At 45.8% G+C, this 22,908-nt stretch overlaps 1 protein-coding gene across 4 annotated transcripts in view; it reads right to left on the bottom strand.

Annotated features, from left to right (window-relative positions):
* Positions 1–22,908, bottom strand: part of LOC135908347 (metabotropic glutamate receptor-like) — a 348,987-nt gene that overhangs the window by 202,775 nt on the left and 123,304 nt on the right. For all 4 annotated transcript variants that reach the window (XM_070539030.1, XM_070539033.1, XM_070539029.1 and 1 more), the window contains one exon: positions 1,084–1,190. The gene's annotated coding sequence lies outside the window, so the exon portion shown is untranslated. The remainder of the gene's footprint in view (positions 1–1,083; positions 1,191–22,908) is intronic.

The raw sequence follows: 22,908 nt of genomic DNA, 5'->3' as shown, positions 1-22,908 counted from the left end.
AGAATTTTGAACTTTCTTCCTTCATATTGAGGTAGATCCTAGACCTTATGATCACTGCACTTTAACCTACCTAACACTTGTACATCCTGCACTATGCTGGGATCGGCAGAAAGTATGAAATCAATTTCATTTCTTGTTTCACCATTAGGGATTTTTCAGGTCCATGTTATGTTCCTACGTTTCCTGAAGAAAACGTTCATTATTCGCAACTTATTCCTTTCCGCGAATTCTACGAACATCTCTCTTCGAGCATTCCTAGAATTGACGCCGTAGTTGCCAATTGCTTGTTCACCATTCTGCGTTTTCCACACTTTTGCATTCAAGTCTTACCACCCGTATACTGAGTTTGCGCTTTTCTCATCACTAATCCAAGATCTTCCTAAAACTGATCTATTTCCTCATCATCATGACTGGAGGTTGGAACATAGGCTTGTACTACCTTTATTCTATACATCTTATGAAGTTTTATTACGACCACTGCTACCCCCGGATTATTTCTGTAAGATTCTTCAATGTTGCCCGCTATGTCCTTACGGATTAGGAATCCTATTCCGTATTGCTGCTTATCTGGGAATCTTCTGTAGCAATAGACATGGCCTTTAGTCAGCACTGTATAAGTTTCGCCAGTTCTTTTGACCTCACTAAAGCCAATTATATCTCAAACAGCGCCTAATAGTTCCTCAAAGAGTCCTGCTAAGCTAGTTTCACTTAAGAGAGTACGGGTGTTCCACCTCGCGAGGGTCAGTTTCCATTAGAGGCCTGTCCGGGTCCAGATATTCTTAGCACCCTCTGCTGCACAACAAGTCTTTCCACAATGCAGCCATACCAACTGGCACAGCTTACCACCGTTCTAGTTATAAGTGGCCACCCTCAAAGCCTGCCATGGCGTTTGGGCAGACATTTTGACATTTTATGCACCACTCCAGAAGTGCAGGGATCAACCTCTCGATCACTTTACCCACACTGTGTGATGTAACTTTACGACGTAATGATTATTCCATGGTACTAACATAACAACGAAATAATGTAAAGGTTAAGTTTCGAAGAGTTCATGGAGGCAGGTGAGCGAATTTCGCCGCTCACCTTACGCAGGTTCCAGCGCCGCATCAAGACGATCGCCGCACCGCGTAGCGTCTGAGGCTGTACTGCGCCAAGTCAAGGCCGGAACACAGCCCGGGTCCTCACTCAATCTGCGTGACGAAAGGAACACAAGTTGAGAAATTTGCTACCCTCTTCTGAATTTTGATAGGTACACGTACAACAAATTTTATCGCTACAAGAAATATCCTTGCCACTGCATGGGTTAGCGAAGCTATTCATTGCAATGTTTCTGCACAAAAGTGAATATCGTTCTGCCAGAAATAAACAAAATATCAAACGTCAACTAAGCACCTGTGAATGTTTTCGTGCTACTATAGACTCGCATTCACCTTTCATTGACGTTTGCGGTCTGCCAATGTGGCGTTGTGGTTGTTAAATATATCCGGTTAATTTCGCAAGAAGAATGAAAAGTGAAATTGGTAGACGAGCTATTTCTTTACTGAGACACTGTTCGAGGGCTGCAATTTTCAAGCATGCGTCTAAAGTGTCAACACACCGCGCCTGCAACACAATTCTAGTTCCCGGTTACTCACATTGACAAATAAACACTCTACCAACTGTTGGCGCGTGCTTCATTGCTCAAGACCATACGCGTTCCAGTTATAAATTAAAATTAATATTTCAATTCTTGCAATAGATATACAATAATTAGTATGATAGTTCATACGTGGAGAGCTCCTGTTGTAAATTGCTGTATTGGGACAACTTGTGTTGTCTAAACAAAGAATGATAATAACTTGCAGCTGCAACAAACAAACAAACAAACAAACAAACAAACAACCACAATAAAGAACAACGGAAGTTGCGAGGTATTTACAGCGTTCCACTGCATAAAAGCAACTGCAAAAATAAATGTGTTGCGAATATATAAGTGCCCTAATACATGCAATGGTCAGCCTTCCGGCGAGGATGCAGCGGACAATGCATGTGGTGGCGCCAATCTATAGGTTAGCGGTTATGCAGCTGTAGGGACAAATTACTTTTCCATTTCTGCATTTGGAGCAGTGGCAGATGTGGGGTTTGTGGATCTGACAAAGCATACAAAAAAAAAAGAAACCGAAGGTGAGCGTCGAGCACGAGTTACCGCATAAGCAATATCTATCGATTATGAAACGCAACGTCGCATTCGAATAATTCATTGTGAAACGTAATCTGGTGGAGGTTAGTCTGGCGAAAGGGTACTGCAGACTGCCATACGGTAATCTACCAAGCATAGTTTTTGTTCGCGAAAATTACGTAGGATGTAAGTTTAGCGCTTCCTTCGCATTCTCTAAGTGCCTGGACGTTATGCTGAGTTGGCACATTTCAGGACGCAGCGCAGTCTCGTAGAAATATTAGCGAGCTGGCGTAAGCTATTAGGGAAACAGTGGCCTTGAACTGTTTAAGTAGCTGGCAGCCGGTTCCAGTTCGTGCTTTGCAACAACAACAAAAAAGTAACGACTTCATTTTATCCGCATCACGAAGCCCGAAATGCGCGCGCGCGCGCGCGCGCACACACACACACACACACACACACACACACACACACACACACACACACACACACACACACACACACACACACACACACACACACACACACACACACACACACACACACACACACACACACACACACACACACACACACACACACACACACACACACACACGCGCGCGCGCGCGCACACGCACGCACGCACACGACATCTGATATCTGACGACACACGCATGTGTCGTCAGATGTCTCCACAAAAGTCGCGGAACTAATCGTCGGTCGTCCTCATTTCTGATGGCCTAAGAAAATTCAAAGGCGAAGGGGGCAGAAGGTTTTAACTCTTTTCGAAAATCGTCGAGACATCCAAGGAACACTTGATCTGGATTACTCCTCGCCAAGAGTACACAATTGCAGCATCTTCGTGAAATAAGCGGCTGGAAAAGTAAGTCAGATGAGTGGACAAATTTATTGCCTCCCAAGGTACAGCTGTGCGGGATTAGCACTTTTCAGCTTACGGCAAGAACATATAGCACGCTCCCGGTGACAACTTAAATGTAAGGCGGATCACAAGTAAAATATCAGTAAATGAAGATAAACGTCCAGAAGACTCAACACTCGGATTAGGACGAGCGAATCTTGAGCCTCTTATAAACTGCTTCCTTCAGCTTATCCCTGCTTAACCTTAAGCCTGAAAAAAAAAAAAGAAACATGACGACGACTTCTCATGAAGACGTGGTAGCGCTTTGATGCAACGTAGTTTTTCGTTCACATCCTTTTTTTTTTAATTGCAGGAGCACATTCATAGCAAAATATGTGCTTTCCTGACTTTCTGCTGAGTGGACTTAACGACTATTTCAAGGAGAGGAGCTAGTAATGAAAAAAAAAGCGACCAGGCGATGGGACAAATATCATTAAAGTAAAAAAAATGAAGGAGATAAGCGATGAGCAGAGCCGGATAACGACTCTTTTTGCAGGAGGAGAACCACGTAAAGGAGATAAGAAAGGGAAAGCAACGACTCGGGGGGCTTGCGTCATCACGAGTTGCGCGATGGCGAACGTCGTCTACATTAGCGAGTGCGATAAGCGAAGCGTCGCAGCTAGGTTAGCGCCGTGATGGAGTGGTAAGCTAGACAGAGTGCTAGATAGACGAATGAAGATAGAGATGCAAAGAGGAAATGATAAAAGAAAAAAAAAAGAGGCGAAGGAAAACTTCCGCGACAAGCCTTCTGTCCGCGTCAGCGAGAAGTGTCACGAAGCGGAGAGGAGTTCGTCATTTATGCTTGTACATTCAGTGCCATCGCTTTGAATGCTACACTTGCATATTCGTTTCCGTATCCGCGGATGGTGTAGGAGAAAGTTGGCGATGCGCTGCAAGTGGGCGTTCTTCGTCAACAACACACTATAGCCAATAAGAAGAAGAAACTAAGTGCGCGCATTATTCCGATATCGCTCATTTACTGCTGGTTACCAAAGACCCACAACTAGCGGCCTGGAACGAAGCTTAATGTCATAAGCAAGGCGTAGGAGTCAAAACAGAGTACCGGTCATGGGCACACAGATACAAGGAGAGGAGATCTTTTGTAGAGCCAAATGAGGAGACGTGACCGGGGAGAAGTTGAGTTAAAATAAAAAGAAGCAAAAAAATGACGTAAACAAGGAGAAGACGTGTGCACCGGTAACCGGTAGCTCAAGAAGCGGTTCACCAGGAATTCATTTGGCTGAGCGCTTGCATACGTTCCGAGTCGAAACTGTGTACCGTGCGAAATTGGTGAATTGTGATTTAAAAAATCACGACCCAAGCACTCCGTACAGATGGTTAACCAGCGAAGCGGAAACGTGCGGCCCCGGTGGATATCACTGGGTAAATAGAGACGGTTCGTTAAACGACTGCTTGGTAACCTGCCGGATTCTCGTTACGCAGTTGCTGCTTGCACTCGGCTGCACGAACCAGTTCTTGTGCCAGGGCTGCAGTATCGGCACGGCGTAGACGAACTCGTTCCCGGTTCTGCTCACAGCGTTGCTGATCGAAAGCTGCCTGCTCTGCAGGAGCACGTATGACGCGTGGCCTACTCAATTCCGAGCCGGAGAGAAACTGCTGTGCGCGCGCTTCGCTGCGACGGAGACCAACGACGTCACTACTGGCGCAGCCAATCGCGCGCCTCTCTGTCTCTCGCTCTTTATTTTCGCGCATGCGCATGAGTTTGCGCCGGAGTAGTTTTTGGCGTACAGGCGACAGACGGACGGACGAATCGGCTAGCCATATACAGTTTCACCGTAAAATCATCGCTGAGCTCATTATGCAGTATGCTGCCTGAAGTCATCAGAGCGGACGAGGCTTCTTCGAGACTTTTGCTGCTCGAGTGAATCATATGTCAGTGAAATGTACAGAAAGTTAGAAAAAATTCTACATTTGTTGTTTTGCACCTATCATTAATATCACATAAGTGCTAGCATATCTGCGCCGTACCTAGGATGGTGCCAGATAATTTTAGCTCTACTGTGGTCGCATACCAGTGGTCACAACATTTCGAGGCGAGCTTTCGCGGGAGTCACGCGCAATGAAATTGTACGGGATCCTGTCAGTACGAGCACTCCCTCTTTACCTTCTTTCGTAAGTAGTTCTAGAGTCTGCCCGAAAGCGCAACCGTTACAGCATTTGTCCTTAAACCAAGTTTACGTGTCCACAACTGTAGTTTGTCCAGGTTAATTAACGTGTCACACTACAGCTTGTTCCGTAAAGGGAGAGCAAGGTAAAAGCGGGAGCCAACGTTTCGACAAGTGGACTTGTCTTCTTCAAGGCGACAACTGTACCGAGGATCCACTTGACAAAACGTTGGCTCCCGCTTTTGCCTTGTTCTCGTTTTGCTCATCGTCTTGAATTTCCATCTGCCGCCTTGCCTGTGTTTTCACTGCAGCTTGTTGTGTTTTACAGCTTGTTGTGTGTTACACTACAGCGCACTACAAAGACGCGGAGAAGTGGCAGCAACAGTTTGTACAGTACGTGGTGATGGCGAATTAAATTACCTGCTTTAGAAGTGCTCACAAGTTGTAAATGTGAAGGCAAACATGCATCTTGAAGGCACTCGGGAAGAGTATATAAAGACGGAAGTGGCATAATCACATCAGAATTGCACTGGCATAAAATGTGATGCATTTCTTTCCACCCGCGGGATAAAAATACTTTTTCCACACGGCGCGACGTAGAAGATATCGAGTGACAACAAGCGGTAAGGGCCAAGTTTTATGGTTTGTTTATAGTTGTTGCTGTGCGGGCTGCTTACACAACTCAATTGGGTCGATATACGCCTTCTTTACTCGCTGCTTTTTTTCTCTCTGCCGTCGAGTTTGAGCGCGCGCCTGCTCAGCGGTGCATGCGGGCGTGATGCGGGCGCACACCAGGGCATTCCGCGTCGAGGGTCATTGAGTGGATGGCGTAAGCAGGCGGGACGCCAGACACCATCGCTCAGATCATTGACGCCGTCGCAAGCAAACAACGCAGCAAAGACGGCTTATAAAAGAAAAGATGCCGCCACACAAAATAGAAAGAGGGAAGCAAAGAAAGCAGGAGGTCGGAAATGAGAGTTCAGGCTCGATCCAGTCGGCGTGGTGCCGCTATATCGAGCGATCCTTGTCGCATGATCGATCTGGACTGGAATGTCCGCTGTAGTTGGCTCGTGAATCTTGTACGTGCATCCTGTCTTTACGTTTATTGCGCTATCTGCTTGTACGTATGCACACACGCGCAGTGCTTATGCTCGCACGCTGTATACTTATGCATGTACTCAATGAACACCACCTGGTACGTATGTACGTATATATGCACGCATGTGAGTGAACGGAAAGCTTTCTCCGCATAAAAGTGCGAGGGAAAAGACTTTGCAGGGAAAGTCGTACGAGCGCTATTGCTCATCAATCTGTGCTTCAGGTGTATCTTGGTGACATTGTGTTAGGAGAGCACGCATGCTTAGAGTCTCGGTAAAGCGTACTGTGTTTGCTACGACGCGTAATTACGGCGCCATCCAGCATGCGCTGTGCAAATCGTGGCTGTTGCCTCCTAGTTTATGGTGCATGTCACTTGTAACTGATTCCGTTATTTTTTTTTATTTGTAACTCACTGGAGGTTATGAGACACATGTTTCACACAGGGGCTTCAGACCAGATTATGCGAATCGCTGCAAACACTAGGCATAACGCCCTCTTCTGCCGTTTCACTTGTCATATATAGCTTGCCTCACGGGCAGACGTGACACATCAGAAGACTCAGACAAGAGGCGTCACGAACCATTGCAAACTCTATGCCAAAATTATTGATGGGCGAGTTGGTGGGCTTTCGTGGTAAAGGGTACCGCGCGCGAAATACACTAAATGTCAGCTGTGCGTGTCTGTTCTTCTGTCGTCCCATCATCCATGTTTTCTTCCTTTCTTTGTTTGTTTGTTCGCTGCCTCCTTTACCATGCAAACACTGACATCCTATCCCGAATAAAAGTGTTCTGAGAAGCCACACATTTGAACTTCTTTCAACTTCAAGAACGTCACGGGGCGTTGACGCTGCTCTGAGACAAGTTACTCGGCGGCCATTTCGTAATTAATTTTATTTGCCACGGAGCAACGACTTTAATTTTACGTAGTCTTTTCATTTGTTTGTTTAACTTGGCGAATCATCAAGCATGCGTCCAGGCTTTGTCACCCATCCAATCGGCCGTGCAAGTGGCGAGCCGGCGCTGCAGATTTCGCAAGCAGCAGAGGCTTTGCGATCAAGTGATAAATTGTCGCCTTCTGCAATCGGTTCCGAAAAAAAAAGAAGTGCTGACTACGATGAAGAGCTCGAGAAGCGACGCTCGAGAGAGTCACAATGAAGCAAAAAAAAAAAAGGCAGGCACAACGAGGTTTATCCTTCGGCAGTAGCGCTGTTGCGCTTACATCGGCTCTGCTTAACTGAAAGAGCAATATTTGGCGCCGTCGAAGCCGAAAGTTGCGCTGCGGACAGACACATCGCGACAGAATCCCGTAAGAAGCCAGAAGCTTGGAAACGACAGCTTGTCTCAATCCCGCAGTCCCCCCCCTTTTTTTTTTCACCGTGCTTGCCGTCGGATAAGGGATAGCCGTAGGAGGGCCACTGGAAAATCGCTTTAACGACTCACCACTTCCGCTAGGCTTACGCTTGCTGACGGGTTTTAGTCCTTCGCGGTTCGCTGGGCCGTAACACGCGCCGACTTGAACAAAGGCGCGGATAGCTGATCGGATAGAACGCGTTCCGGTGCGCTGCTTCCACGGCCTCTGCTCTTTTCTGCCCCTCTGCTGAAGATTTTGGATCCCCGTTAAGCCTCTGCTCAAATAACCATACACCAGATGCTGTTCCTGCCGGCCTTGCTGCTTCCTGCTTCCACACTGCGGTGTTACGAAAGGGCCCTTGGGAGCAGCGGTACAAAGTGCGCGGCAAGGCGGGACGCAAAGGAAGAATGGGAAAGAACAAGCGCTCATATTAAACTGTAAAAGCAGGAGAAAACCGGCTGATATATTTAACAACCAGAGTGTCCTGTTGCAACTGCTGCTCGATATTTCAAATAAATAAAAAAGATTACTTGGTCACGTGGAAGTGTGCATAAAGCTCTCAGCGATGAGCCAGATTATTTAGTAGGCTGATGAGCCGACAACGGGATATTAGACAATGAAAAACCGAAAGCGTTTTGTAGAAATTAGCAAGGTGGAGGAAGTTTCGTGAAATGCAAAGTGGACACAAATCCGAAAGTAGCACGAAGCGACAAAGAAAACGTGTGGAATTTACCCGGAAGGAAACGGGTTGAACGGCCGCTCGAAAGTTAGTAGAACGACTGATGCGGGAGCATTCATGCTTCGTACTTCGATGCGTGCTTTCAGTATTGGGGGTGAGCTCCACCACTGTAAAAGCTGGCGCTACCGTCGGCGTGACGTGGTATGAGGGATCACGTGGATACAGCGGCCGCGTCGGCTGCTTCGGAAGCACCGGAGCAAGCTGAAATCGAAATTTTAAATTCCACCCTGCGCTGCAGTTATGATTAAGTGGGGACATCTTCCCGCTCTGGGTGTCTGCTTGACAACGCTTGAAAACACTATAATAGGTAGTGGCTGCCTTTGAAGGCATCCAACATGGCAGGCTACTGCTCGGTGCCGCAGTGCCGGACGCACGTAGCGGAGCCCGGTGTGAGCCTTCACACGTACCCACAGGACTAGAACCTGCACGAAGCTTGCATGGCGAAACCTAGAACCGGTAAGCAGCCATTGGCTACAACTCGGGCGTGCAGCAAGCACTTCCGCGAGGAACATTTCTGCTACGGCGCCGGGGCTGCGATTAGTGAGTAGCAGAAACTGCACACTGAGACGCTTGACCACGCGCGCTGCACGGCTAATGTCATGAAGCTCTGGTCTATGAACTTGTTGATGCTAATCACTGCCAAGTTCACTGGAATGGAAAAGGAATGGCAAAAAGCAGGTTAAAAAAAAGGCATGGCATACGCTCACGTCTGTGTTAGCACCAAACAATGAATTTATTTGATTAAGAGGAAAAGAAAGCAATGGCAACTTGCTCGCTGAGACGACCGATAAACATGCAGTGCGATGCAACTTGAGAAATATTGATATTTAAATGTCGAAGCATTTAGAAGAAACGTTAAATGTCGAAGTAGGCGTCGAAGTCCCTAGTTATAACGAAATTATTTCTATACAGCTCTGAAAGCGTCCACGCAACAATGATTGCTTATGTACGGTCAAATGCTCACATATTTCTGCCTAAAGCTCACGGAACGGTGCGTCATCGCTCATACTACGCAAGTGAGGCGCTTCTGACAGACGACGCCTCTGTAAGTCTTCGCTGCCAATAGCATGAAACTACATGAAAGCAGCTCCGCGTTGCATACTCGTTGATGCCAACTTTCCCATTTATGTTGTGGACAATGCCAGATGCGAAACAAGCCATCTCGGTTGTAACACTAATGTGTAAGTGTTCTATAGGAAAGTCGGAAACAGATAAACCGCTTATTGAACGAAAAACCGCGTTTGTCCTGTGCTGTTAGGGCGCTTTGCTTCCAATGCTTCCCCTAGACGTCCTATGAAGTTACAGTGTATTGATAAGGAACTTGTTATTCGATCGGCACAAACTGTTCTCTATGGAAAGTTTATAAGCACTCGTCATAAAACAAACTTTAATCCAGTTTACGACCCCTTCTAGCAACAAGGTCAGTGCACTTTTGCACAAGGTGCCGCTGCACCGTGCACAACACAGTTCACAACGACTGTGGTGCGTAAGTGATAAATTTTCATGTAGCTCTTCCTTGCACGGCGCTGTAACCATTGCATATAACAACGAAATAAGATACCAGACTGTTTTGCTGCATAAAACGTCGGCACATCAGGTATTATCGAGTTATTGTATAAGTTTCTATAGTAATGTATTAGGTTATATTATTATTGAGCACGTCAGGTAAATAAGTCACTGCTTTTTCCCCCACAAAAGCACAATTTTACTTTAGACGTGGACGGCTAGATGCGTAGATACTGTCAAGACGGCAAATGTTCGCCAAGAAATGCTTCGCATCTAATATTCAAGTGAAAATCGATTAGCCTAAGCCATTCAATTTCGGTAGGCTAGAAATCGATAACAGCAGCAGCCATTCCACAAAGAAACTCGCCTTTCTTCAACTTTTTTTTCGAGCTAGCTTAATGACTAGCACTATATTAGCCACAATGGGACAGCAATTCCACATACAGTAATAAATGTTGGACGTGTGAAGAAATAATTGCCAAATCTGTCCCTTCGGTCCTTGAAGGCTGAGTCGATCCGCACATATAGCGTCCTACTCCGAAAAGAGGAGTGTAGTGGTCATAAGCCACGCCCACCTAGATGACCTGCTCAGAGAAATCAAATAAACAGGTCGTGCTCGCCGAGATGACGTGTTCCCAGAAATGAAACAAGCCCGAACAAAAAAAGTATCAAGAACGTTCTGATGCCCATGTGACAACAGAAGAAAATAAAGGACTCACTCAGCGCCACAGTGAAGGATTCCAACGCGCCATTCAGACAAAGTGTGCTAGAAGCTATAAGTCACGTGGGGAGAATATCTTTATCCCGCGCTGGCGGTCCCGTCGTAACTTGGCTCGTGCTTGCCCAAAGGGCTATACAGGAATCATCAGCGCCGAACACTGGGCTTCGTACTTTGCGCAAGAGATTTAAGCTGTTTGGAAATGAACCTATATATGGAAGAGAAGGCTTCGCTCGTCCATCAAAGATAAGAATAGTAGATCGCACGAGACAAAGAGCACGTGGCAAAGAGAGAGAAAGAGAGAGAGAGAGAGAGCTGAAAGTGTTTTGCTATATTGACAGCATGGATTGAACCCTGCTAACACTTCAGGGTTTAAGAAGATGCAAGGACTCTATTATTCAACGACAACAAAAGGAAAGTAAGTTTCTGAGTTCCTGAGTAAGCTTCCGAGTTCCTACATGAATGTTCAGACCCGTTTCGCTTGCCTTCAGCGTACTGCGATGCCCTTGGAAGCTTGATCCTTGGCTGGCTGTCAATCGTGTATTAAACAGACACCATTGTTACACGGTAATGAGACTGCAATAAGGAATCGGCTCCTTGATACACGACATAGGAATGCCACGTGGCCTGCCAATGCGCGCAAGCTTTGAAAGGCGTCGATGCTCGAGCGCTCTTGAGAGGACTGCCGACGCTTTCGTTCTTCCCGTTTTCCCTATGAGGGGAGGAATAGCCACGCAAGTGGGGCAAAACAAAACAGGACAATGGGATAGAGAAAGAGCGCTTATGGCTAGGAAGCAGATCTATGAAGAGAAGATGAAACAGAGGGCCCGGGCGAAAAAAGGAAACGAGGCGAAGTTTTGGAGGGATGACGGCTTCTCGATTGTTCCGCAGCCACCGGCTGCCCGCTGTTATTCCGCCCCGTAATTGTCGTTCACGGCAACCACGCCCCGCCGCCGGGACGCTCGCATCGACGGGCACGCCACGAGCCGGTTGCCTTCCGTTCGCCGAGCGGCGCGAAAGGAGGAGCCGAGAGGCCAAGCGAGAAGAGTTCGGTCACCGAAAAGGCGAGAGGGCAGTTGCGGGGCAGGAAGTTAGCACGGCTTCGCCTGACCTGCCTGCCTCTGTGCTCACCTGTTTGCTCCCCATTCCTTCCCACGTGCGCTTCCGAGAAGACGGGAAGACGGGAAAACGCGATAGTAGCCCCGCAACACGCAACCACCGCCAGCGGGAGGTGAGCGCTCATAAAGCGGCAGTTTGTCTTGCAACCAGCGATCAAACCGGGCGCCTACAGGCATTGGCCGTAGCATGAGCTTGCGTGCTTGCGCTTCGCTAACTTACTTTAAGAGGCCAACAGGCCTTTCCACGCGCCTTGCAGCACGCGCAGCGTCTGTCACACCTCCTCTGCCCAGGCTTTAAACATTGTATTTCACAGCCAGATTTCCCAGAACACTTAGAAACGCTTGAAACTTCGTTAAACTCGTTACTGTGGGACACCAAGGCAAGGTCTTTTTTCAATAGCCAGCTTTAGATTTTACAGCTGCCAATTTTTTTTTGGTGACACCGTAAATTGACAAAAAAATCAAATGAACGAACAGACGTGATTGAACGAAACAAGGAGAAAAAGAAAGAGCCCTAATGAACCAGGTATCGAAAAATATAAACAAATACTAAGCTGCGGCAAAGACCATGGGTGTTTGTCGAGGCTAAATTAGTGCCCCTCATTACTTTCACAGTATTCCCCGCCGAGCGATGAGCGATCCGAGCAAGGCAACAAGACAAGTCGATGCGAGGTGAGTCTCCTTAGCAATTTCCTGCAATGCAGCTGGGGAAATGATCAGTTCCCGAAAGAATTCGCTCCCTTTCATTACGAACCTTTCCCTCGTTTCTGTAGCGCAATGTAGCCCGTGAACCGCCCTGCAAAGAAAAGCCTACAGCGGCACTGACAACAACATGGCGGTTCTCTGCTGGTTGCTAACAAGGCGCGTACAAATGCGTACAGGATAGAAAAGTCTGCTGAGGGCCAACTACATCAAACAAGTCGGACCAACTGACCGGAAGCAGCTCAGAAAGCCTGGCATTCTTTTATCGCAAATAATGAGAAAAAATATAAGAGAATAAGTTTGTTTCGGTTTTCTCTGTAACCACGACGCCCCTGTTTGCTTTGCCATGTAGCGACCAAAGGACAGGGTGATGTTCGTTGACTGATAAGGATTCTGGAAGAAAGTAAAAAAGAAAGAGAGAGAACACAGCCAGGAAAGCATAAAACGATTCATATTTGTCTTTTATAGTTTAGCGCAAAGTCAATTGGAGACGGGGACAGCAGTGATGAGGCAAACATTGCACTAAGGGCTGAGAGAGAAAACAGAACGGAGGGTAATCTCATTAGGAGCAGTACAACACGCTGCTATCACCCGGCTGCCTGTTTGTATTGCGGCTCAGTGTTCTTGCTGCTAAAACGTGCGCTACCTTTAAACAAGGCACACCAGCAGAGGTTAACCTAGTGCAGTGACATAGCCTTGTTTCCTTTCTATATATATATCCAAATACGCCAACTGAGCTGTAACAAGCAGGAGTGTTTTTACTGAGACAAAGATAAGCGCATTATATTTTGACCTGCATGTATTGAAAAAGTATGTTGGCAGAAGAGCCCCCAGCGGCGACTTTCTGGAGACACGTTGACGGAGAAACATTACGGCAAAGGCTTAGTTAGCTATTGCGAGTAGGTATAAATGAATAATATAGGAAAGCTGGGCATAAGAAATTGGCAGATACTGCAACTGACCGCCTACTGCTGACGTATGAATATGGGATATTTCTATATAGCAATGTATCTGCCCGTTTACTTAAAAGGGAAGTTACGATTTCAATTAGTGATTTTGTTACTTGCAGCAAAGGAATGACCTGCTACCTCATTAGTATAGGTTGCTTCAAACCTACATAAGAAGAAACCTACATGATCATGCAATGAATTTCTTAACACAACATACACATGATATAGGTTGCGGCAATATTAAAGCAGCCAGCTTTGCCAGCTACGGACATACATTTCCTAACACTAATATATGAAGATATCAAAACATTATAAGCCTGCACACCTTTAACGTTTCCGGAGGTCAAGGAAAAATAGAACGCCAGCAACAACTCACGGTGCTTCTGTATCAACTAATTGTGCTCTTACATACCACAATGTTTACGATGACAAGTTTGTGCCGTGCATAGGCCGTTAAGGTGTGGCTGCGTGCCAAGATTGCGCTTATAACATATGTTTCCCTGGGAATAATATACAGCTTCGCACTCTGGAAACTTAATTTGCCACATTTTTTTACAAATTTATCAACAACGAAATAAGTTTCATAAAACAGATCCGCACCACCATACTCCGTTTCAATTCCGTAATAGCAAACAAGGGTCTAGGCATTGGTGTGTTTTATCTGAGAATTTTGTCCCCTAGTTACTCAGTCGACGTGCTTTTATTTACTGTTTACTGTAGAGCATGCTTCTCCACGATTACGATATTATTGAGGCGAAGCTTACAAACAATAATCAGGACGAATTTTCATGACGATTTCAGGGGCTTTGCTGCGTGCACACACAGTGTTCCCTCTATCTCGCATTCCTCTTTCTGTTACTCCTTTCCCTTCTCCCAGTGTAGGGTGGCAAACCGGATGCTCGTCTGGTTGACCTCCCTGCCTCCCTACCCCCCCCCCCCCTCTCTCTCTCTCACCTGTGCTAGAGTTTCGAAACATGCGTGGTTAGTACGTCTGTTAGGGTACAGTTTATTTTTAGACTCGCAAATAATTGCAGCAAGAAACATTTTGGCGTAATACATATACCACTATTTGTGAGACCATTCTTGAAATAGACTGTCAGGTACACTCCTTGGTTTATATAGGTATCTTCCCAAGCGTATCTGTGAGGGTTATGTCAACACCTCCTAGAACCATTTTCTAGGAGGTGTTTGTTGGGTCAAAGTTCTATGATCGCTTGTAACATGTTCGTTTCCTAAGAGAGCGTAAAAGCCAGCTGTAAACACTGGCACTTCTAAGGAAGCCCAGTTTTGACTAGAAATGTGGTCAAGAATACACACTGCGCTGTAAATCGACTTCTCAAACAATTTAATCGTAATAATAACGAGTGAACCTTCCAGCATCATCTGATCAAAGTTATAGTATTACTACGGTGAGTGTTGCTGCAAGAGTGTATTTCATATTTTGGCATTGTTCTTAACGTTCCGATGCCGTCGTGCCTACGACGGAGTAAACGGGAAAATGCAGAGGTCCTTACAACCTTCCGAGGGAAGCTCTACTCGAATTCTACTTCAAAGACATGGCTACGAGAACAAGAATGACGTCGCGAGTACGACACGGCTGAAACAACGACCGCAACAAAAATATAAATGTGGAGACACACCGACAATTACTGTCACGTCGTGGACAATAGGACCGAATCCAAATGTGGATGGAGACAGTAGAGAGCCGATCTACTTCTCTTGCCAAGAAAAAAAGAAACCATGGTGATGATGTCTGGGACAGGTACCAATAAATGTGGACGATCTTACCTTAAATAGGCGTAATCAGCTGGAGTTAGACAGAAAAGGTTGGAAACAGCATGTTTCCGGCTATTATATTTCACTTAACAGCTGTTGTCGCAGTAGACTGAAGACAGTCGTCTTTCTACAGAGACGAAGCCCAAGATCGTTCTACCTAGTCAGCGATCGTAATCTCGACGGCACCTATAGGTGCAAGCTCTAAGCAGTGTTCGTCAAGGTAACACTTTTTTTTGTTGTTGTTGTTGTTGTTGTTAGTGCGAAAGGACCTGCATCGCCTACCCGCGTCTGAATTGCCTTCATTATCGTTACGAGTTTGTCCTCAGCTGCAGCAAAAAAGACTACACGCCTTCCGAACGAGGTTTCCTGCGAGAGCGCTGATAAGGTGTGTAGGAGGCAAACAAACTACTCGGGCATCGCATCTCGACAGAGGCGCGAGTGCGCATGCTACAAGAATTGTAAAAGGAAAGAAAAAAAATGTTATGAGGAAGAGGAGGGGCAGGGGAGGGGGGGTCTCGGCTGTTGCCGCAGGGAGCCGGTCTAGCAACGGTTGCAAAACGTGACCTCAGAACGTGCTGAGTATAACGCCGCCAAAGGATACGAACGGCAAGCATTTTTCATGGCTCGGAAGAGGAATGCTACGCGACGAAGCCGATTGCCACACGTTTCTACGCGAGGACCGAGAGAACGCAGCATTGCAGAGGTGAGACAACGACAGGTTAGAGAAGCGTCCCAGTTGTGCGACGGGCAAAAAGAAAGAAAGAAAGAAAGAAAGAATAGTCAGCCCACTACTCTCATTGAAAGAAGGGGGTGCTGAACTTGCAGAAAACAATGCACGAACATATGAAAAAAGCGAAATTACATTGAGAAAGATGTGGCTTGAAAATGGCCCGGGCAGGTCACGTACGGGGGAAGAAGCGAGAAAGGAGAACGAGGTGTTGAAGAGGAGCTTGAAGGCTTTAAGGGCGTGCAGAGGGAGAACTAAGAGCCGAGACCGGCGTTGAATAGCGTGGAAAGGGTTGTAGAGAGACAGCCCACTTCAGCATTTCCCGGAGAAATTAGACACAAATGAAAGGAATACAGAAGCTGCTTCCAAAGAGGAGGCACGCTAACTTGGAATTCAACCCGTGCCACGCAAACCAGGAGAAAACAGCAGTTGCCTCAAGTTCCCTGCGCGAAGAGAGAGAAGTAGAACGGGGAAAATGCGGAGGGCTTACGCAGGCTGAATCCGGTTGTCTACCCTGTACGGGGAAAGGGAAAAAAGGTAGTGAAATACGAGAAACATGAAGGATGCTCACAGTATACGAATGCACAGACGCAACGAAGCGTTCATTGTTGAGTGAGTCACGAGCGGTCATATGCGCTGGTGCGTCTGGAGAAACGTAGCGTCGCTCCTCTGGCTTTCGCCTATCGCAGATTCGAGAAGGCGCGGTAGCCAGGACGTTCTTTTCCTGTAAAAGCGACATGGACGAACGATTGCGCTCGAGTAGGCTCACATCTGCGCAATTAAAGGATTCACTGCCACGGTGCGGCGCCATTGAATTACATCGATGCTGGCAGGGAAACACTATGCAAGAGACACCGAACGGTGCCTACCAAGATTATAGGAAGCAGTTGGCCGGAGAACAGAACTCGCTGCAGGGTGGATTTCTGCGACCTCGATCGCTGTCACTAGTCCAGCTGAGGAAAGCCAAACGTCGTACCCGTAAAGCGGGCAATGTGGGTGCGGTTCCCAACTATGGCAAGTTGCTTTTTCGCCCACTTTCATGTCCATTTTTCAATGTGAATGTATTTCGTTCAAACAAAGCAGTTAAGTTTCCCGATGTTTCGCTGACTTCATTGACTCTTTGCTCATATGGGTATAAGTCGAGTAAACAAGTTTTTGGGTTCTCCCCTGAAAATTCACTTTGGGCTTTGCAGTTCCGTGTGCCATTATGTCTATGAACTCTGCCACGACGGTGGCTCAATGTAGAAGAGGGGCATATAATAGATCATTCATTGAGAGATACCGCACGAACATAAACACAAGTTGTATCATGGTGCAAAATTACCGCCTGTAAAATGCCCAACAACAACGATATTTTTTCAGAGGACCCTCTCGCTACTCTAATTAGTAAACACAAGGATGTTTTACTTCCATTCTCCATAGTGCACGAGGCACATTAGGGTAAATTAATACAAAGCGTATTTTATACAGCAGCAAATAATTTAGTTATGACTCGTTCTTTTAATAAGGGAAGTATCGTTAAGTGGTACACTGGTTTTAGAAGCCTAATTCGATTCGGTCAGCGCTTAAGAGCAGCAAAAAAGGGAAAAAATGAATTTAGGAAAGGTTTATCCGGCAAATAGAGCAACCAAAATTGAAACTGAAGCTGAAACAAACTTTATTTTCAAGAACATCAGAAAATATGTGTACAAAGAATATTTGGACCGATAGCCTAAAATGGCTAATGGCCTGACCAGTGCAATATACAACAAATATGCACAGGGCAGCTAAAGGATAAAGAAGCACGCAAAAAAATACATCTTAATAAATAACAAAATGAAAAAATAAATCTCAGCCATGTCTGTCAACAGACACGAAGGTTCACAGGTCTTGCATAGAGAGAAAAAATGACTTGCATGCTAGGCCGAAATTACGGGCAGTTTTTATTTCAAGGGGGATCATGTTCCAAATTTTAGTTCCATTAAATACTAATGACCTTTCGCCATAAACGTTACGACATTTGGGCATGTTAAAGTTACGGTTTGAAGCATGGTGCGTATTGCGTATAGGAACGGAAAAAAAGATCAACAGGAAGAGGCGAGTTTCTGTTAGTTATATTATTGACTAAAACAGTAATCTTGTAGTCGCGCTACATCGTTACTGAAATAACGCATTGCGATTGAAAAATGTTACGTGTAGCTTGATAGTGGCTTATAATTCTCAACATTCGCTTTTGGAGTCGTTCTAGACGTTTTAGATAACTAGTGTACGTGACAACCCATGAATCTAGGCAGTAAATGATGTGGCAGTGACATAGTGAAAAGTAGTGTACGAAGTATAGCTCGTAAAAAATATTGGCGAACTTTTATTAGAGTATAGCATCCATAGGCTAGCTTCGCGCATAAATTCTGTACTTGATCATTCCAGTGTAAGTTCTCATCAAAAATGACCCCTAAGTATTTGAAAGAAGGGACTTGTTGAATGAGAATATTGTTTAATGATAGGTTAAGAATTGCAGTATCAACATGTTTCCTGCGAGAGTGAAATATAACATATTTTGTTTTTGTACAGCTGATAGTCCAGTGATTCTTGACAAACCATACCGAAATGTTTGGCAAATCGCTCATCACGTCGTTCTGGAGAGCTGGAAGGAAGTGCTCTGTAAAAATCAAAGCAGTGTCATACGCGTACACCAATGCCTTTGACCTCTGCAGGGCTTGTGGGACATCATTTATATAAAGGGAAAAAAAAGATAGGGCCTAAAGCTGATCCCTGTGGTACCCCGCAGTTAATATTACTGTACGATGAATTAACGTAATCAATGACAACCTTTTGCTTACGCACCGATGGATAACTAGAAAAAAAAAATTAAGTGAGTTATCTGTAATTCCATAGCTATGTATTTTTTTCTAGTAAAATGGAATGACTAACTGCATCAAGTGCTTTTTTAACGTCTAAAAATACTACTATTACTATGTTGCTTTCATGCAGTGAGGAATGAATATATTTGAGCTCCGTTATTCGTCCTTCGCCCAATAGTGACTGTATTTGTAAATAGAAAACATGCCAAATAGAATGATGTACACTCGTACATACCCAAAAAAGGAATAATAGAAAAGCTTCCCACGCTTCGTGCGCACAAGCTTTTCTTGAACGCGACGGGAGCTGCAGATTCACGGTCTTACGTTTAACGGAACAAGCGCTCGGCATTTGTTTTGTGGCGAAGCTCTTGAGAAATCGTCAACACATAAAAATCGCTCCTCATATGGCCATCTGTGGTGAGTTTCCTCCGTATGTCTGCCGCTTTACGTCTTTTAGTGCCAGTCGTACGCAGTTTTACGTTCGGCGTTACGACCCGGGCCTGCCGTTGTCCCAGCCTCTGGCTCGCATCAAGCCCGGCTTTAAAAACTCCCTCGCCACTCCGGCGTTCCTCAGAGTCGTAGCCCTAACAGTATGTCGCAGGAGAAAAAAAGACTGACCGCTAGACATTCCCAATTTTTATGGGTGGTTTAGCAAGAGTGAAATCAAAAACCATTTGAAAGCCACAAGAGACGAAGGGCCAGACAAAAAACGAGAAGGCGAAAGGAACAAATCTCTCAGCAGAAAGCGAGAAAACAAAAGGATTATCGTCAACTTGTTCGTTCGCTCACAAAGAAGGAAGTTGGAGGACGCAAGTTCGGAGACGTTGAGTCAGCCAACAATAGTCCTGTTTCAATTCTGTGAAGTCGTTCTATGTTTGTTTTGTTGCGTAAGGATGTTGAGTAGGCTTCCGATGGGAAGCGCTGAATATAGAAACCTATTTCGTGCTTCTATAGCTCTCCTTCCATCATTACAAAAACAATCCTGGAAGGCCAAGCGATTTCGCTCGACGCAGTAATGGCGCCAGTACGTGCATTCGTCAGGCCCCCATAAAAGGAAACATAACAATTTATTCTTGCCATTTTATTCATTCCCAATCTTCTTCCCGACACACGTACACCGACACACACACATGCACTCACTCACTCACTCACTCACTCACTCACTCACTCACTCACTCACTCACTCACTCACTCACTCACTCACTCACTCACTCACTCACTCACTCACTCACTCACTCACTCACTCACTCACTCACTCACTCACTCACTCACTCACTCACTCACTCACTCACTCACTCACTCACTCACTCACTCACTCACTCACTCACTCACTCACTCACTCGCACGCATGCATGCATGCACGCACAAACAAACAAACCCCCCCCCCACACACATACATACATACATACATACATACATACATACATACATACATACATACATACATACATACATACATACATACATACATACATACATACATACATACATACATACATACATGCATACGCGTGCGCTAGCGTCTGTGTGCGTACATACAGACAGAAAAAAGGCTAAAAGAATTGCGCACATCGTAAACGAAAAAGGTGTCGATCGAGTTGCATTATATGCATGAGTTGCCTGACGGTCGCAGAACCAGTAAATTCTTCCGTGACGCCTCACGCACGCACACACGCACAGACACACAAACACACACAACATTTAAGATTCGCAGCAAGAATCTCTTGTTGACGCCGCTGCATATCACCATACTATACAGACGTGGCAGCCAAGCGAACTTTTGCGCAAGCCCAGCTATAACACAACCGAAACGGTGATCTTCATCAAATAAAAGGAATTCAGGCCCGACTTGCACTGCGAAAAGTAGCTACCCGCGCGTCTTGCAGAGAAGCCTGACGAATTACGCAAACGCTATATTTTCGATGCCATACAGAAGAAAGTGCCAGGATTTACCTCGAACATTTTTCTAATCTGTTGCAAATACTTTATTTGCTGAAATTGTGCGAAGCACTTACCTTGGCATGAGAGGGATATATATATATATATATATATATATATATATATATATATATATATATATATACATATATATTTTAATGGCTGCTGGAGATGTTTTCCTAGCCGTATACGCCTAGAACACTACTCCAGCTATTAAGATTTAACATACAAAGAAAATCAACATCCAATACAGTAAGGCAACAAGATGATCGTAGACTGATCTTGCAGAGGCAACTGCAACATAGTATTCTTCGATCAACGGCCCAGAATGCAGTGAGGGCACTTTTGTGCTTTTTGAAAACGACTGGCTTGGGCGAGCGCCTTTGACTGGCGTGCCGCTCTCCACCCACGTGCACACATGCAGCACCCTCCCTCTTTCTCTCTACCTTCCTTCTATTCCCCCCCCCTTTTTTTTTCTTTCCAACCTGATACGCTTCAGATTAACATCCCCGCCTTTTCTTTTTTTTTATCTCTCTCTCTCTCTCTGATGTTAAGGGCGATGCTTAAAATGACTCGCTGGTATACTGTACACACGCAAGCGGCATACACAAACAAGCACACACTTTAAAATGCACCCTTAAAGTGCCTCATTTATGATGGGGGCCGACAGGTATAACACAGTGTGACATAAATGTTGAATTAACCGGAGGACGGTGCCTCAGACAGACTGGCCGACGGTTCGGTAGGTGGACCAATCTTTGTCAAAGGCGGCCATGTTCTTCTTGTCGTTTTAGCTTTAAAGACATAGCAGCGTGACGTCACGAGGTGTGGCTGTGTCACGGGGCAATATCATTACGGCTTCCGTTACAGGCAAAACACCAGCTGAGCCGCTCCCATGTTCGATGATGCGGCGTAGCTCGAAGCTGCTTCCACGTAAGTCTAAAGCAGAACCGAGGACGGCTCTTGTGGCCTCAAACCTCGTGCCGAGGCACAAAAGAATAGTCTAAGTATTCGCATTCTTGTGTAGAAAAATGGGCTGAACGAGTTCCCTTAAGCCTCGGCTTTCTTTTACACTTCGCCATCGTCGCCATTTAACTCGCTGAAACAAGAAAACGGTAGGTGGTAGCACGGCGTGGTCCCAATGGGTGAGCTCGAAAATACGAATCTTAGTCGAGGGCAGCCGTATACTGGGGACTGCGCTAAGAAACCCGGGGGCTAGGTTCCAGCGTTCGAACGCGCGCGCGAATCTTTGCACGCACAGTCCAGGAGCTTCCGCAACGACTCCCCGGAGTGCAATTAACGAAGAAGACGCAGCTAAATCCTTTTCTGATGAAGTTCCGCGCCCTGGAAGAAAGAAGGAGGTCACTTTGGCTCGAACACTTCTTTAACTTGAGCAAATATATATATAGGTAAGGTGAGAGTAAATGAAGTCATTAATAAAGTGCGGCAACCCAGTTCAACGAGTAAATAATGAGAAGCAAAAAAAAAGTCGCTTTTACAGTAAGGCCGACAGTGAACATAGGCTGTTGCATCGACCATTTACGTCTGGCACTGAAGGCTCCAGCAGTAGGACATACAGACCTACCTACCTACACAGGCAGGCCTTCATTTTCACAATATGCGTACGCTGCCCGGAGTATTTAGGGAATAACAAAGCCTTTCGCTCCTCGTTTTTGCCCAACAACCGCTGCTATTTTTAAATGTATTTGGCAATTAGGTAGAATAATTAATGTGCTCTTCGCAGGCTGTGAGACCACTTTAGTTGTTATTTGAGGCGGTCGCACAGCTTAGTTTCACAAAAGGGAAACTGTCGTCAAACTAACCACTGCGACCTCTTTACAAATTAAAAAACAATTGGAAAACTGCCTTTGATAGCATTATGCAATAAAGACTACGTGGGTTAATGAAATACACAGGGGAGAGATATGTCACATCGCCCCGGGCCGATTATTCTTCATTCAAATTTTCTGAAAGGAAGCCGCGGGAGTATTTGCATTCGAGATTAAATACCCTAGATTGCTGTTATCTTCTGCGGAAAGTAGATATTAGTTTGGCTCCAGGCAACGGCTTTATTTTGCAGCCACCCCACGTATAAAACATAATAGAAACTACCTCGTGACAAAGCGTTCACACTATTGCTTCCTGTAGAGCGCTCTGTCGCGCAGGCGATCTTGATAAGCAGAGGCTAATGACTTGCCCCGGAAACTGTGCAAAGTCTGTTTCCTCGTTATCCTCGCATTTACCTTTCGGTTGCGCCTCACAGA

Source organism: Dermacentor albipictus, chromosome 5 (genome assembly GCF_038994185.2).
Source record: "Dermacentor albipictus isolate Rhodes 1998 colony chromosome 5, USDA_Dalb.pri_finalv2, whole genome shotgun sequence".
Lineage (NCBI taxonomy): Eukaryota > Metazoa > Arthropoda > Arachnida > Ixodida > Ixodidae > Dermacentor > Dermacentor albipictus.
Note: the sequence above shows the minus strand (reverse complement) of the source record. Positions and strands in the feature narration are given on the sequence as shown.